Below are 14,099 nucleotides of genomic sequence, written 5' to 3'. Positions count from 1 at the left end.
TCCCACTAGATTTATAAAGAAAAGCACATTTTGCTTTTTTATCCTCTTCTGAAGAGAATCTTCTTTCTGTGTTGACCTTCTGGGAATGCTGCAGCAATTTCTCTTGGGTCTGAATTAAACTTGCATTTTAGTCTTGGTGATACATTGGAACAAAATGTGCATGTGTAAAAGTGTTCATAAAGGTGTTCATTGGCTTTAAACTGACTGGTTATGAAAAAGAATTCAGGAAGTGCCAGATGGTGAAATAACTGAGGCCAATTTAATTGCATATGAATTAACTTGATCAGTTTCCTCCAGATGAATACGGGCTCTTGTAGTATGGTGGTAGTGTTCCTACCTCCTGAACTTCATGCGTATATCATCTTAGTTTTCTTTTTAGGAAGGGTTTGCTGTTTTGTTTCTCTCCCTACTCTTCACTGAGTGCAATAGAGATAGAACATACAACATGGAACATTACAGCGCAGTACAGGCCCTTCGGCCTTTGATGTTGTGCCGACCTGTGAAAAAACTGAAGCCCATCTCACCCACACTAATCCATTTTCATCCATATGCTTATTCAATTACCATTTAAATGATCTTAAAGTTGGTAAGTCTACTATTGTTGCAGGCAGTGCATTCCATGCCCTCACAACTGGGTGAAAAAACTACCTCTGACATCTGGATGTCTATGACCAGTGGATGCCACGAGGATCGGTCCTGGATCCACTACTTTTTGTCATTTACATAAATGATTTGAATGTGAGCATAAGAGATATAGTTAGTAAGTTTGCAGATGACACCAAAATTGGAGGGGTAGTGGACAGCGAAGAAGGTTACCTCCAATTACAATGGGATCTTGATCAGATGGGCCAATGGGCTGAGAAGTGGCAGATGGAGTTTAATTTAGATAAATGAGTGGTGCTGCAGTTTGGGAAAGCAAATCTAAGCAGGACTTGTACACTTAATGGTAAGGTCCTAGGGAGTGTTGCTGAACAAAGAGACCTTGGAGTGCAGGTTCATAGCTCCTTGAAAGTGGAGTCGCAGGTAGATAGGGTAGTGAAGGAGGAGTTTGTACACGAAATGACACGACCAGCTATCCCTAGTAGCCACACACGCAGACGACAAGCAACATGAATTTGACCGGGACAACACTACCATTATAGGGCAAGCGAAACAAAGAACAGCCAGGGAATTCCTAGAAGCATGGCACTCATCCACAAACTCCATCAACAAACACATCGACCTGGACCCAATATACCATCCACTACAGCTGATATCTGAAACTGACAACCGGAAGCAGCAGGGACAGGCCACTATAAATGCCGGAGGAAACTTCACAGGAGGCTCCCAAGCACTGAGGATGTCACCTAGACAGGGGACGAAACGTTTGCAACAAAAACTTCCAGCTCGGCGAACAGAACCACAGCAGCGAGCACCTGAGCTACAAATCTTCTCACAAACTTTGCTTTCCTTTATTGGTCAGAGTATTGAGTACAGGAGTTGGGAGGTCAAGTTGCGGCTGTACAGGACATTGGTTAGGCCACTGTTGGAATATTGCGTGCATTTCTGGTCTCCTTCCTATCGGAAAGATGTTGTGAAACTTGAAAGGATTCAGAAAAGATTTACAAGGATGTTGCCAGGGTTGGAGGATTTGAGCTATAGGGAGAAGTTACATTCGTATCTTCATGTTGCAATGTAATAATATCCAGTCAGAAACTTGCCTTCCCTCAGGGACACAACTTCTGACTCTGGAAGTGTGAACTGGGCAGGGTTGAGGTTCTGGATGTAGGTTTGCTCACTGAGCTGGAAGGTTCATGTTCAGACGTTTTGTTACCATACTAGGTAACATCTTCAGTGAGCCTCAAGATGAAGCATTGCTGATGATTCCTGTTTTCTATTTATGTTTGGGCTACTTTGGGTAGATGATGTCATTTCGTGTTCTTTTTCTTAGGGGTTAAATCAGGAGTTTAAATGGTCGGCCACAGGGAGGTGGGGTTGTTTAGTGCATGTGTCACAGAGATGTTTTTTGAAAGATTCTGCAAGTTGGCGTCCTGTCTTCCCAATGTACAGGAGACCACATTGAGAGCAACGGACATCCTGGATGAGGTGTTTAGAGGTGCAGGAAAATCTCTGCTAGATGTGGAAGGATCCTCTGGGGCCTTGGATGGAGGTGAGGGCAGAGGTGTAGGTGCAGGTTTTACACCTCTTGCACTGGCAAAGGAAGGTCCTGGGGTTGGAGGGTGGTTTGATGGGGGAGGGGGTGTGGACCTAATGAGGGAGTCACAGATGGAGTGGCACTCCGGAATGCTAATAGATGGGGAGTGAAATATATCTCTGGTGGTGGGGTTTACTGTAGGTGGCAGAAACTCTGCCATACCCCTCAAAAACCCACCCTCTACTCCCAGCACCTTCCCCTGCCACAGCAAGAGGTGTAAAACCTGCAGACACACCTCTCCCCTCACTTCCATCCAAGGCCCCAAAGGATCCTTCCACATCCAGCAGAGATTTTCCTGTGCCTCCAAACACCTCATCTACTGTGTCCTTTGCTCTCTATGTGGTCTCCTCTACATTGGGGAGACAGGAAGCCAACTTGCAGAGTGCTTCAGAGAACACCTCTAGGCAACATACACCAAACATGCCCACCACCCCGTGGCCAACCACTTCAACTTCCCCCTCCCACGCTGCCAAGGATATGCAAATCCTGGGCCTACTCCACTGCCAAATCCTGGCTATCCAACACCTGGAGGAAGAATGTCTCATCTTCCGCCTTGGGATCCTCCAACCATATGGGATGAATGTGGATTTCACCAGTTTCCTCATCTCTCCTCCCCCCACCTTATCCCAGATCCAACCTTCCAGCTCAGCACCATCCTCATGACCTGTCCTACCTGTCCATCTTCCTTCCCACCTATCCGCTCCACCCTCCCCTCTGACCTATCACCATCAGCCCCCACCTTCATCCACCTATCACAACGTAGCCCCTCCTGCTGCTCCTCAGCTGCTGACTGAGCTGCTGTGCTTTTCCAGCGCCCACACTATTTGACTCTTCTGTTACCGGGCAGGCGCAGTCCTTCCCTCGTCTCTTTCCACAGCCGTTGTCAGCGACGCGCTTGGTTTCCATGGGGACGGCGCCGGCGGGCGTCAGCGCTCACCATGGAGCTAGCGACATAGCAGTGTCGGCGATGCCGATTGGGTGCGCGGGGCTCGATGTCTGAGCACGGGACGCTCTGATTGGGTCCGAGCGGTTAACGCTGCTGGAAAGTAAACGGAGCTGCTTGGCTTGGAGGGGGAAAGAGAGAGTCTCTGCGAACCACCGCCTGTCCGTTAACACCATGAGAAGCCGGTAAGTGAGAGAGGGGCCGAGTGTCAGTCAGGCCCGAGGCACCATTAGCCTCTCCTCTCAGTAACAAACACACAGCTCCCCAGCCAATGACAATGACCACAACATGAACCCAATATAACTGAGGCTCCAATGATCAGGACAGGCCGCAGCTCTTTCCCCTTTCATTTCATCCCCGTCAATTGTCTCATTTCCTCCCAGCTCTATTCCAGGCTTTCTTTCACAGAATGTCACCATCACCAAGTTCATACACACAAATTGTACTTCGTGCCTCTCAACTGAGAGATTTGGTTCATTCCCGCCTCTCACTGAATGACTATGAACCCACCAAAACCTTTCAGCTCCTTCAACAAAATCTCAGGGTGGCCAAGTGAGAGGCTCGTGCACATTGTTGAGGGGCTAAGATTGAGTGTGAATTTGAAATTGGAGCAATCATAGATATAAATACAAGATAAGCAGGTTGACAAGGCAGCCAGAAGGTATGGGGAGAGGCAGGAAAGAAGAGTTGAGGCCACAATTAGATCAGCCAGATTTTGTCAGATGGGGGAGAAAGCCCAAGGAGCCAACTCATATCTGTGCTTGTATGTCATGAAGCATAGTTCCTGATTTCCAGTTGAAAGGTTTGGAGACGCAGAGGTTGCGAGATCTCGCACACTATCCTAATGGTCGCTTCACAGTAATTTAATGCTAATTTCTCAAGGTGAAAGTCCCATCTTCGCTGCTTGCCACATGGATGGGTGGTACCAAGCAATACCAGCTGGGATAAGTCTGTGGTTGGGACTGCAGGTCTAACCCTCACCCCCTCATGCTAGGACCCCAGGGAACCTGGGAACTCGACAATGGGATGTCAAGGTCAAGAATATATTTGGGGATAATGAGCTGAAAAATTGCCTCCAGTGGCCTAGGCAACCCATTTAAGGAGACCCAACTCCTTTATCTATTGCCAATCTGAACAGTTAAATCTGCAAGGCTTCCTGTAATACCTGAAGCATGTGCAAGTGTAGATAAATTACTGGTGGGATGGGATGAAGTTCTTAAGTGGCCATTAATTGGCTACTTAAAGACCACAATAAGCCCAAGGATGCATGGTCTTCTCAATATTTATGTGTTCCCGGTAAAGTTTCAGTCAGGTCAGAAGTGGATGTGGAGCTGGCAGAAAGGCCATCCATTTGATTTTATGTGCCCCTGCCCACCTTCAAACACACCTATAGTATCCAGCCAAACAATTAGAAGCATTATTTGGTTTGTCAATTCTAATTGTAAACTTTCAGTAGTTCCAACAGATCAACATGCATTTATATAGTGTTTTTAATGTATGTTTAAAACAAACTGAGAAAAATCAATCAACACTCAGGTGAAAATATTCAGCTAAAGGAGTGATTATTTCAGGATCGTTGTGTAGGAAAAGGAGTTGACCATTTAGGCTTTTGAGGGTCTGTTGTTCAATGAAACATTACTGATATGTGTCCTAACTCCATATTTGGAAAAGGGTAGAAATAAAAATTGGCCAAGGAAGTAGTAACCAAGAAATAGCAGGTTTTCAAGGTGGAGATGCTTCAATTAAGGTCACACATATTCCCATAACATCGAATATTGGGATGTCCAAAGGTGGAAATCCTTGCATGTGTAAGAAATAGAGGCCAAAATAAAGACATTCGGTACTTAATGCAGCAGAAAACTAGGTGTGCGCATGGAAACTTAAATAAAAAGTATTCAAGAAGAACAAAAAAGTGAGCAAAAATGAATAAAGTGACTTAAAAGGAAACCCCAAACAATTTGTTATTCACATAGAAAAAGGAAATCTTCTGTGGGTGCCAAGTACATGGCTGAATGAGTACTGAGCATACTCCTTCAAAAGAAGAGGATGACGGTAACATTGCAGTAAAGGAGAAGAGGTACAGATATTCAATAAGTTAAACACCGATAGAAAAGGTTGGTAGGTTGGCATTGTCTAAACTTAATTCACTCATGTTTTATGGAATACATCACAGTTGCTTCTGTGGAGATATAAGAAGCTCTGACCACAGTCTTCTAATCTTGCTTGGATATGAACATTTTGCCAGAGGACTGGAGGATTGAAAATGTTATACCTCGATCAAAAATGGTGAGCAGGATAAACTTGATCATCGCAAACATCAGTGATGGAAAAATTACTGGAGTCTATTGACAAAAACAAAATTAATTCTCAAATGGGAAACATTGGCTAAAATGGGGCAATGAGTATAGATTTGTTAGGCAAATACAGCACTTTTACATGTGAAGTGATAATCTAAAGGGTACAATTCTGAATAGGTGCAAGAACAGAGAGACTTAGGTATGCATATTTACAGATCCTTGAAGACAGCAAGTTGATTTTCTTTTGCTTTTTAACCAACGGCAGAAAAAAAAAGTAAAACTTCAAAAATAACTGGTTAGGCTTCAACTGAAGCATTATGCACAATTCAATACATAATAATTTAGGAAGGATGTTAGGACCCAGCAAAAATGTTGAGATCACTGATGCTCTGAATACACTCAGAAAGAGTGGAAGCAAACAGGTATTTCCACTGAGCTGACTGCTAAAGGAGAGACATAGGGAAAGAAATTTGTTGGTTGATTTAGAATCATAGAGCTGTACCCTTTAGTTTAACTCATCCGTGCCAACTATATATCCTAAACTAATCTAGTCCCATTTGACAGCATTTGTGTCTTATCCCTATAAAACCTTCCTATTCATATACCCATCTACATGCCTTTTAAATGTCGTAATCGTACCAGCCTCCACCACTTCCTCTGGCAGCTCATTCCACACACGCACTACCCTCTGCGTTAAGAAGTTGCCCCTTTAGGTCCCTTTTAAATTTTCCCCTCTCACCTTAAACCTATGCCTTTCTGTTTTGGACTCCCCTGGGGAAAAGATCTTGACTATTCACTCTATCCATGCCCCTCATGATTTTGTAAACCTCTGTTAGGTCACCTCTCAGTCTCTGACACTCCAGGGAAAATAACCCCAGCTTATTCAGCCTCTCCCTGTAGCTCAAATCCTCCAACTCTGGCAACATCCTTGTAAATCTTTTCTGAACCTTTTCAAGCTTCACAATGTCCTTCCTGTAGCAGGGAGACCAGAATTGCATGCAATATTCCAATAGTGTCCTAACCAATGTCCTGTACAGCTGCACATGACTTCCCAACTACTATACTCAATTCTCTGACCAATAAAGGCAAGCATATCAAACATCTTCACTATCTTATCTACCTGTGACTCCACTTTCAAGATAATATGAACCCGCAATCCAATGTCTCTTTGTTCAGCAACACTCCCCAAGACCTTACCATTACGTGTATAAATCCTGCCCTGATTTGCTTTTCCAAAACGCAGCACCTCGCATTTATTGAAACTAAACCCCACCTGCCATTTCTCACGATCAGTTTGGTTAAGATCCCATTGCAATCTGAGGTAACCTTTGCCTGGTCACTACACCACCAATTTTAGTGTTATCTGCAAACTTACTAAGTATACCTCTTATGTTCACATCCAAATCATTTACATAAATGATGGAAAGCTTGTGAAAGGCTGAAGAAAGCTTCAGGAACAAGAGAAAAATAAAAAGTTCTCCTGAAGGAAATATAATTGAGTCTGAGATTAAAATACTGAATTTTGTATTTGAGTGTGTGCTGTTGAGTATATGACAAAAGGAAGAACAAAATTGTCCATGATTTTGAAAACCTTTCCCTAATCTCTCAGCCTCTTCTATCTTGTTGCAGAACTAAAATTATTTATGCCTGGTACTTTTCTACTAAATTCCTTCTGCAGCTTCTCTGTCCTTCCTAAAATACAATGCCCAGAATTATATACTAAAATGCAGCTGAGCCTCTTTGGTGTTTCATAAAGGTTTTGATTAATCAAGCCAAAAACCTTTAATCCTTTTTAACAAACATCACACGTCATCTTGCAACTTTCATGGATTGTTCTACCTTCACACACAGGACTTTTCTGTATCCCTCTTTAAAACTGGACCATTTAGGTTATAGTGCCTTGCCTCGTTCCTCCTATCAAATTATGTGATTTCACATTGCTTGGTATTAAATTTCATAGGTCTTGTGCCTGATGTTTGAATAACTTTTTTTGTTTGTTGAGCTTTGCTGTAATGCAAAATAAATACTCATGAGACAAAACAGGTTAATAATATTATGAATAACTCCTTTTATGGGAAAACTGTAACTAGTTAACAATGACATTGGAAGTTATATGAATAATAGAGCCTACAAGCTATACTTTATGTAAAAAGATAGTTGCTATGTTATTGGGATCAAGCAGATATCAGTCCTGGAAATTAGATATAAGTATTCAATCAATTATATTGATTTGGGGATGTCGGTGTTGGACTGGGGTGTACAGAGTTAAAAATCACACACCACCAGGTTATCGACCAATAGGTTTAATTGGAAGCACTAGCTTTCGGAGCGCTGCTCCTTCATCAGGTGGTTGTGGAGTACACGATTGTAAGACACAGAATTTATAGCAAAAGTTTACAGTGTGATGTAATCTCCTGTGAAATGACAGGTGTCTAAGCCTGGGAGTTGAAAAGCCACTGAGGCTCCTACATCATCTCTCTTTGTCAAGGCTTGACTCATATTGTGCTATTCTGGCAGTTAACATGCCAGTGGTGGGCCATCCTCTGGATCAAGGACTCCGGAGATTGAAAGTCTTCCTTGCCGAAAGTTCCTGGCTAATCAGAGGATGGCAGATCTTTTGTACTCTGTAGTGTCACCAAGGATGCTGGGGCTGCTGTTGGTATGACACCTGAGAGACCCAAGCATAAATGAATTATAACAGGAAAAAAGGAGGATGAAGGTTGGCATTAAGGAAGAGCTGGAAGGTGACTTGTGGCTTTCCAGATGTTGGCTGTCTCAGTCGGGCAATGAGTACCTTTGAATAAGGACTCTACTTCAGGTTTCCCCTCATGGTGAGCCCACTGGGTTATTGGCGGTGGCAGAAAGAGGCTTTCTTGATAATTTACCCATTTGAGAGCTTCAAATGTCAGCAGAATGAGAAAACCATCAAGGCTTTATACAGATATTATATGTATAATGACAGGAAGTTGCCAAAGTACCATTGACAAAATAATCTCTGTAACCAAATTCACCACAAGGGAGAGTGCAAGATTCTACCTTGTGTCTCCTACCTTTCCTGTATTACAGCACTCTTACATTTCAGTGGCTGTGAAATGCTTTGATTGTTGTGTAAAAAAGAGAACTGAACCTGTTCTTTCCGTAAGTCTGATATTATCTTTTAGGCAGAATGTGGTAGGCCACTCTTTTGTTATGCAAGATTGAAGAAACATCTGAGAACTGGCAAATGAACTGAATAAACTATATTTTAAAATGTGCCTTACCTGATTGTAGTAGTGGAAGGGTAGAATGTCTGTGCATATGGTGCCAATCAAGTGGGCTGCTTATCCCAGATGGTGTTGAGTTTTTGAGTGTTGTTGGAGCTACACTCATCCAGGTAAATGAGGAGTATTCCATAACATTTCTGGGGTTATACCTTGTGGGTAGTAACAGGCCTTGTGAAGTCAGGAGTAAGTTTCTGGCACAGGCTGCTTAGCCTCTGAACTGCGCTTACAAACACTTATGTGGCTAGTCAATAGCAATTTTCAGACCTTGCTACATATGTGTGTAGTGCTTCAGTATCTGAGGAGTCGTGAGTGGTGATGAACATTGTGCAGTAATCAGTGAACCACCCAATTTCTGATCTTATAATGGAAGGAAAGTCATTGAAGCAGATGAAGATAGTTGGGCATAGGGCATTACTGTGAGGAATAGTGGTGCAGTGATAGGGTACCTTTGGGCCAGAAGACCTGGATTCAAGTCCCACCTGCACCAGAGGTGTATCTTAACACTGGACAAAAAAATGACAATGAAAAGAGGGAAGGCATCTGAATGCACGCAGTATAAGGAATAAGGTAAAATGAGCTTGTGGCACAGATAGAAATTGGCAGGGATGATGTGGTGGACATCAAGGAGACGTGGCTGCAAGGGGATAAGGATTGGGAGCTGGGGCGCAAGATACACCAAGAGGTAGAAAAGATATGTCGGAAAAGCAAAGTTGTTTTTATGGGGGATTTCAATATGCAGGTGGGCTGGGAAGATCAGGTGGTTGTGGATTGCAAGAAAAGGAATTTGTAGAATGTCTATGAGATGGCGTTTTGGTGCAGCTTGTGGTGGACAGCACTAGGGAACAGGCAATACTGGATTTAATGTTATGCAATGAGGCAGACTTGATAAGGGAGCTTAAAATGAAGCAACTGTTTGGAGGCATTTATCATAATATGATAGAATTTACTCTGCAGTTTGAGAGGGAGAAGATAGATTCAGTGGTAACAGTATTACAGCTGAATAAAGGCAACTACAGAGGCATGAGGGAGGAGCTGGGTAGAATTGACTGGGAGAGGAGCATAGCAGGAAAGACAGTGGAGCAGCAATGATGGAAGTTTCTGGGAGTAATTCAGGAGACATGGCAGAGATTCATTCCGAGGAAAAAGTAGCATGGCACAGGGAGAATGAGGCAACCATGGCTGACTAGGGAAGTCAGGGATAGCATAAAAGCAAAAGAGAAAGCAGATAATGTGACGCAGGGCAGTATGAAACCAGAGGATTGGGAAGCTTAGAAAAATCAACTGAGGGCAATAAAAGAAGAAACAAGGAGGGAGAAGATTAAGTATAAGGGTAAGCTAGCCAGTAATACATAGGCAGACTGTAAGAGTTTCTTTAGATATATAAAGGGCAAAAGTGGACATTGGGCTATTGGAAAATGATGCTAGAGACACCAGTAGTGGGGAACAAGGAAATAGCTGAGGAGCTGAATAATTACTTCACATCAGTCTTCATGGTGGAAGACACAAGTAATATCCCAAAAATTCAAGAGAGGGAGGGTGCAGAGCTGAATATGGTGGCCATCAACAAGGAGAAGGTGCTAGAAAATCTGAATGGCATCTACGTGCATAAATCACCTGGACCAGATGGACTACACCCCAGAATTATAAGGAAGATCACTGAAGAGATGGTGGAGGCACTAGTGATGATCTTTCGGAAATCGCTAGAATCCAGGAGGGTCTGAGAGGACTGGAAAATTGCTAACATGACACCCCTATTTAAGAAGGGAGTAAGGCAAAAGTCAGAAAATTACAGACTAATTAACCTAACCCCAGTCGTGGGTAAGATCCTGGAATCCATTTGGGAGGAGGAGATTTCTGAATACTTGGAATTCTACGGTAAAATAGAGCAAAGTTAGCATGGTTTCAATAAGGGGAGGTTATGCCTGGACTTCAAGAAGGTGCCGCACAGGAAATTACTGAGTAAGATAAGGGTCCATGGTGTTAGAGGCAAGGTGCTAGCATGAAAAGAAGCTTGGCTGTCTGGCAAAAAGCAGAGGGTGGGAAATAAAGGGCCCTTCTCAGGATTTCAGCCTGTGGTGTTCTGCAAGGGTCAATGTTGGGATCACAACTTATCACTTTAGACATTAACGATCTAGATGAAGCAACTGAGGGCATTCTGGCTAAGTTTGCAGATGGTACAAAGATAGGTAGAGGGACAGGTAGCATTGGGGAGCTGGGGAGGCTGCAGAAGGATTTGAACAGGTTAGGAGGTGGGCAAAAGTGACAGATAGAGTACAACGTGGAAAAGTGTGAGGTCATGCACTTTGGCAGGAAAAATAGTGGCATGGGTTATTTTCTAAATGGGGAGAAAATTCAGATGTCTGGAATGCAAAGAGTCTTGGGAGATCTAGCCCAAGATTCTCTCAAGGTAAATTTGCAAGTTGAGTCAGTAGTTAAGACGGCAAATGCAGTGATGGCATTTATTTTGAGAGGACTTGAATATAAAAGTAGAGATGTACTTCTGAGGCTCTAAGGCTCTGGCCAGACCACATTTGGAGTATTGTGTGCAGTTTTGGGCCCCATCTCTCAGGAAGGATGTACTGGCCCTAGAGCGTGTTCAGAGGAGTTCATAAGAACTGTCCCAGGAATGAAAATCTTAACATATGAGGAACATTTGAGGACTCTGGGTTTATACTCGATGGAGTTTAGAAGGATGAGCAGAATCTAATTGAAACATACAGAATACTGAATGGCCTGGACAGAGTGGATGTTGGGAAGATTTTTCCATTGGTAGGATGTTGGGAAGATTTTTCCATTCTTGGCACACTCTGTCAAATACATGTCATTGATTCAAAAGCAGTCACTCTCATTTCCCCTCTGAAATCCATCCCTTGTGACCATGTTTACCTTAAGGCTGTATTTAGGTCAGAAGCTAAATGGCCTTGTCAGAATGCAAACTGCATGTCTTTGAGTAGGTTATCGCGGCTGTGATGTTTTAACCTTATCTTTTGCACTGATGTCCTATGCAGTTAGACATGCAGATAGGCCTGTGTTGTAGCTTCATATTACTGCTGCTGGCATACCAGTCTGCACTCTTTGAGTGAAGAAATTCCTCTTCTTCTTAGTCTTAAATGACTTAGACCATATCCTGAATTTATGTTCTGGCTTCATCACTGAGGAAATATCCTATCTACTTTGGCCCTGTAAAAGTTTTGCAATCTTCAATGCGATCACCACTCATTCTTTGAGATCTGAGGCCCAGTTTCCCCAATCTCTCCTCATAAGACAATACCACCACCCCAGGAATGTTTGGTGAACCTCCATTATATTCCTTGTCAGGCAGGTATACCATTCCTTACATAGGGAGACCAAAACTATACATTTTGCTCCAGGTGAGGATGTCTTACCAAGGATCTGTATATTACGCCTTATGTACAATTCCCAGAATCATCACTAAAGTCAAAGATTTTAAAAAGTGTGCAAAATTCCCCAATTTACCTGACTTTCAGACCCAAGTTGACAGAAAATGTGAACAAGAATCATTATGAACTGCCAACATAAACTTTCCTGGTTAAAACTTTAAGCAGCTTACAATCGCCCCCTGTTAATACAGATACAGTGTTAGGAAAAGAAAGAAATGTTATGGGCTAAGGGAAAACTGGGAAAGTCGGTCAATGATCTCTGTTCTGATCAGCATCCTGTGCTGATCAGAATGCTACTTCTTGATCTGCCTTCTCACGATACTTTCACTTTTTTTGTAGGAAGCAGAGTGACATGTTGATATTTCTAAAGATTTATTAATTAAAAATTACAGCTTACAGCAACCGCTGAAGACAAAATAAACTTTTTTCAAGCTTTAAGTGGTTTCTATTGCAGAGAACAGGGAAAAGTCCTGAGCTGGTGGAGATCTAATATCTTCTCACTATCTTTTTCATAGTCCCAAGTTGTCCAGCAACTGGGAGCCAATCATATAGTTGTTGCGTGCAGAAAGCCTTTGCTGTCAATAACTTGTTACTAATTCGCAGACTAATCAGCTGCTTGATGCCACATGAATCTCCATTTACATACAGCGCTTGGTTCCAGTTCATGTGCAAACCATTCACGACTGCTTGAACTCCTTGATCTATACTGCAAGTAACATTCTCAAAAATCTCCACAGATTTGTCAATAGTGTTTTCCCTTTCATAAATTCCATGTTGACTCTGCTCAATTTTACCATTATATTCTGTGAAGAGTTATCACATCCTTTATAAAACGATAAGACATAGGAGCAGAAGTAGGCCATTCAGCCCATTGAGACTGCTCCAGCAATAAATGAGACTCGTTCATCCTCAACTCCACTTTCCTGCCTTTTTCCTATGATTCTTGATTCGCTTATTGATTAAAAATCTTTCCCAGCCTTGGAAATACATAATAAGGTAAAATTACCATAGTACCAGAGGACCATGTCGAGCTATGCAGAGATGAGTTCGGTGGGGCAGGAGCAGGCTGAGACAATTGGTCGGCCGAGGCAGTCAGGTTTGTGGATTTTGGGCAGGATGTAGAAACGGGTGGTGTGGGGTTGTGGGACTATGAGGTTGGAGGCGGTGGATGGGAGATCCCCTGAGGTGATGAGGTTATGGCTGGTCTGGGAGACAGGTTGAAGCGGTTAGTGTCGCGGCGGCAGTTGGCTATGAAGAGATCGAGGGCGGGTAAGAGGCCAGCATGGTGTGTCCAGCTGGATGGGGTGTACTGGAGGCGGGAGAAGGGTCGTCAGAGGGTGGGCGAGAATTGCCCACTCATTTAACCTTTGAGCACTGTGAAACCCCTGAAGGTTGTATCGTCCTCTTTACTTTATTTTTCAACTATTTTTGTGTCATCTGTAAACCTGGTATAGTACATTCTCATTCCTCATTCAAGTCATTAGTATATATTGTCAATAATTATGGTCCCTGCACTGATCCCTGTGGCACACTAGCTACAGTTTGCCATTCTGAAAATGCCCTCCCTTGCCCTAACTCTCTTTCTTCGATTACTTGATCAATCTTCTATCCACGCTAATATACTACCTCTCGCAACATGGGCTGTCACTAAGTAGCCTAATGTGTGGTAGCCTTTATCTATCCCTCTTGTTACCTACTTAAAGAATTCCAGTAAATTTGGCAGGCATGATTTCCCTTTCATGAAGCCATGCATCAGTAATAATATACTGTAACATTTTCCCAATAACAAAAGTTAAGCTAACTCGCTGAGGGGTGGCATGGCAGCTGAGTGGTTAACACTGTGCCTCACAATTCCACCCTTGGATGATTTCCCTTTCATGAAGCCATGCATCAGTAATAATATACTGTAACATTTTCCCAATAACAAAAGTTAAGCTAACTCGCTGAGGGGTGGCATGGCAGCTGAGTGGTTAACACTGTGCCTCACAATTCCACCCTTGG

At 43.1% G+C, this 14,099-nt stretch overlaps 1 protein-coding gene across 3 annotated transcripts in view; it reads left to right on the top strand.

Annotated features, from left to right (window-relative positions):
- The first annotated feature begins 3,055 nt into the window (after nucleotides 1-3,055).
- The window catches only part of LOC122549664 (serine/threonine-protein kinase Nek10-like), a 37,893-nt gene continuing 26,849 nt past the window's right edge, over nucleotides 3,056-14,099 (top strand). Inside the window, exon 1 of one of the 3 annotated variants that reach the window (XM_043689492.1) lies at nucleotides 3,056-3,322. The gene's annotated coding sequence lies outside the window, so the exon portion shown is untranslated. The remainder of the gene's footprint in view (nucleotides 3,323-14,099) is intronic. The other 2 variants (XR_006311631.1, XM_043689491.1) reach the window with 2 other exon arrangements.

Source organism: Chiloscyllium plagiosum, chromosome 5, assembly GCF_004010195.1.
Source record: "Chiloscyllium plagiosum isolate BGI_BamShark_2017 chromosome 5, ASM401019v2, whole genome shotgun sequence".
Lineage (NCBI taxonomy): Eukaryota > Metazoa > Chordata > Chondrichthyes > Orectolobiformes > Hemiscylliidae > Chiloscyllium > Chiloscyllium plagiosum.
The sequence above is the reverse complement of the archived record's forward strand: the minus strand, read 5'-3'. Positions and strand labels throughout refer to the sequence as shown.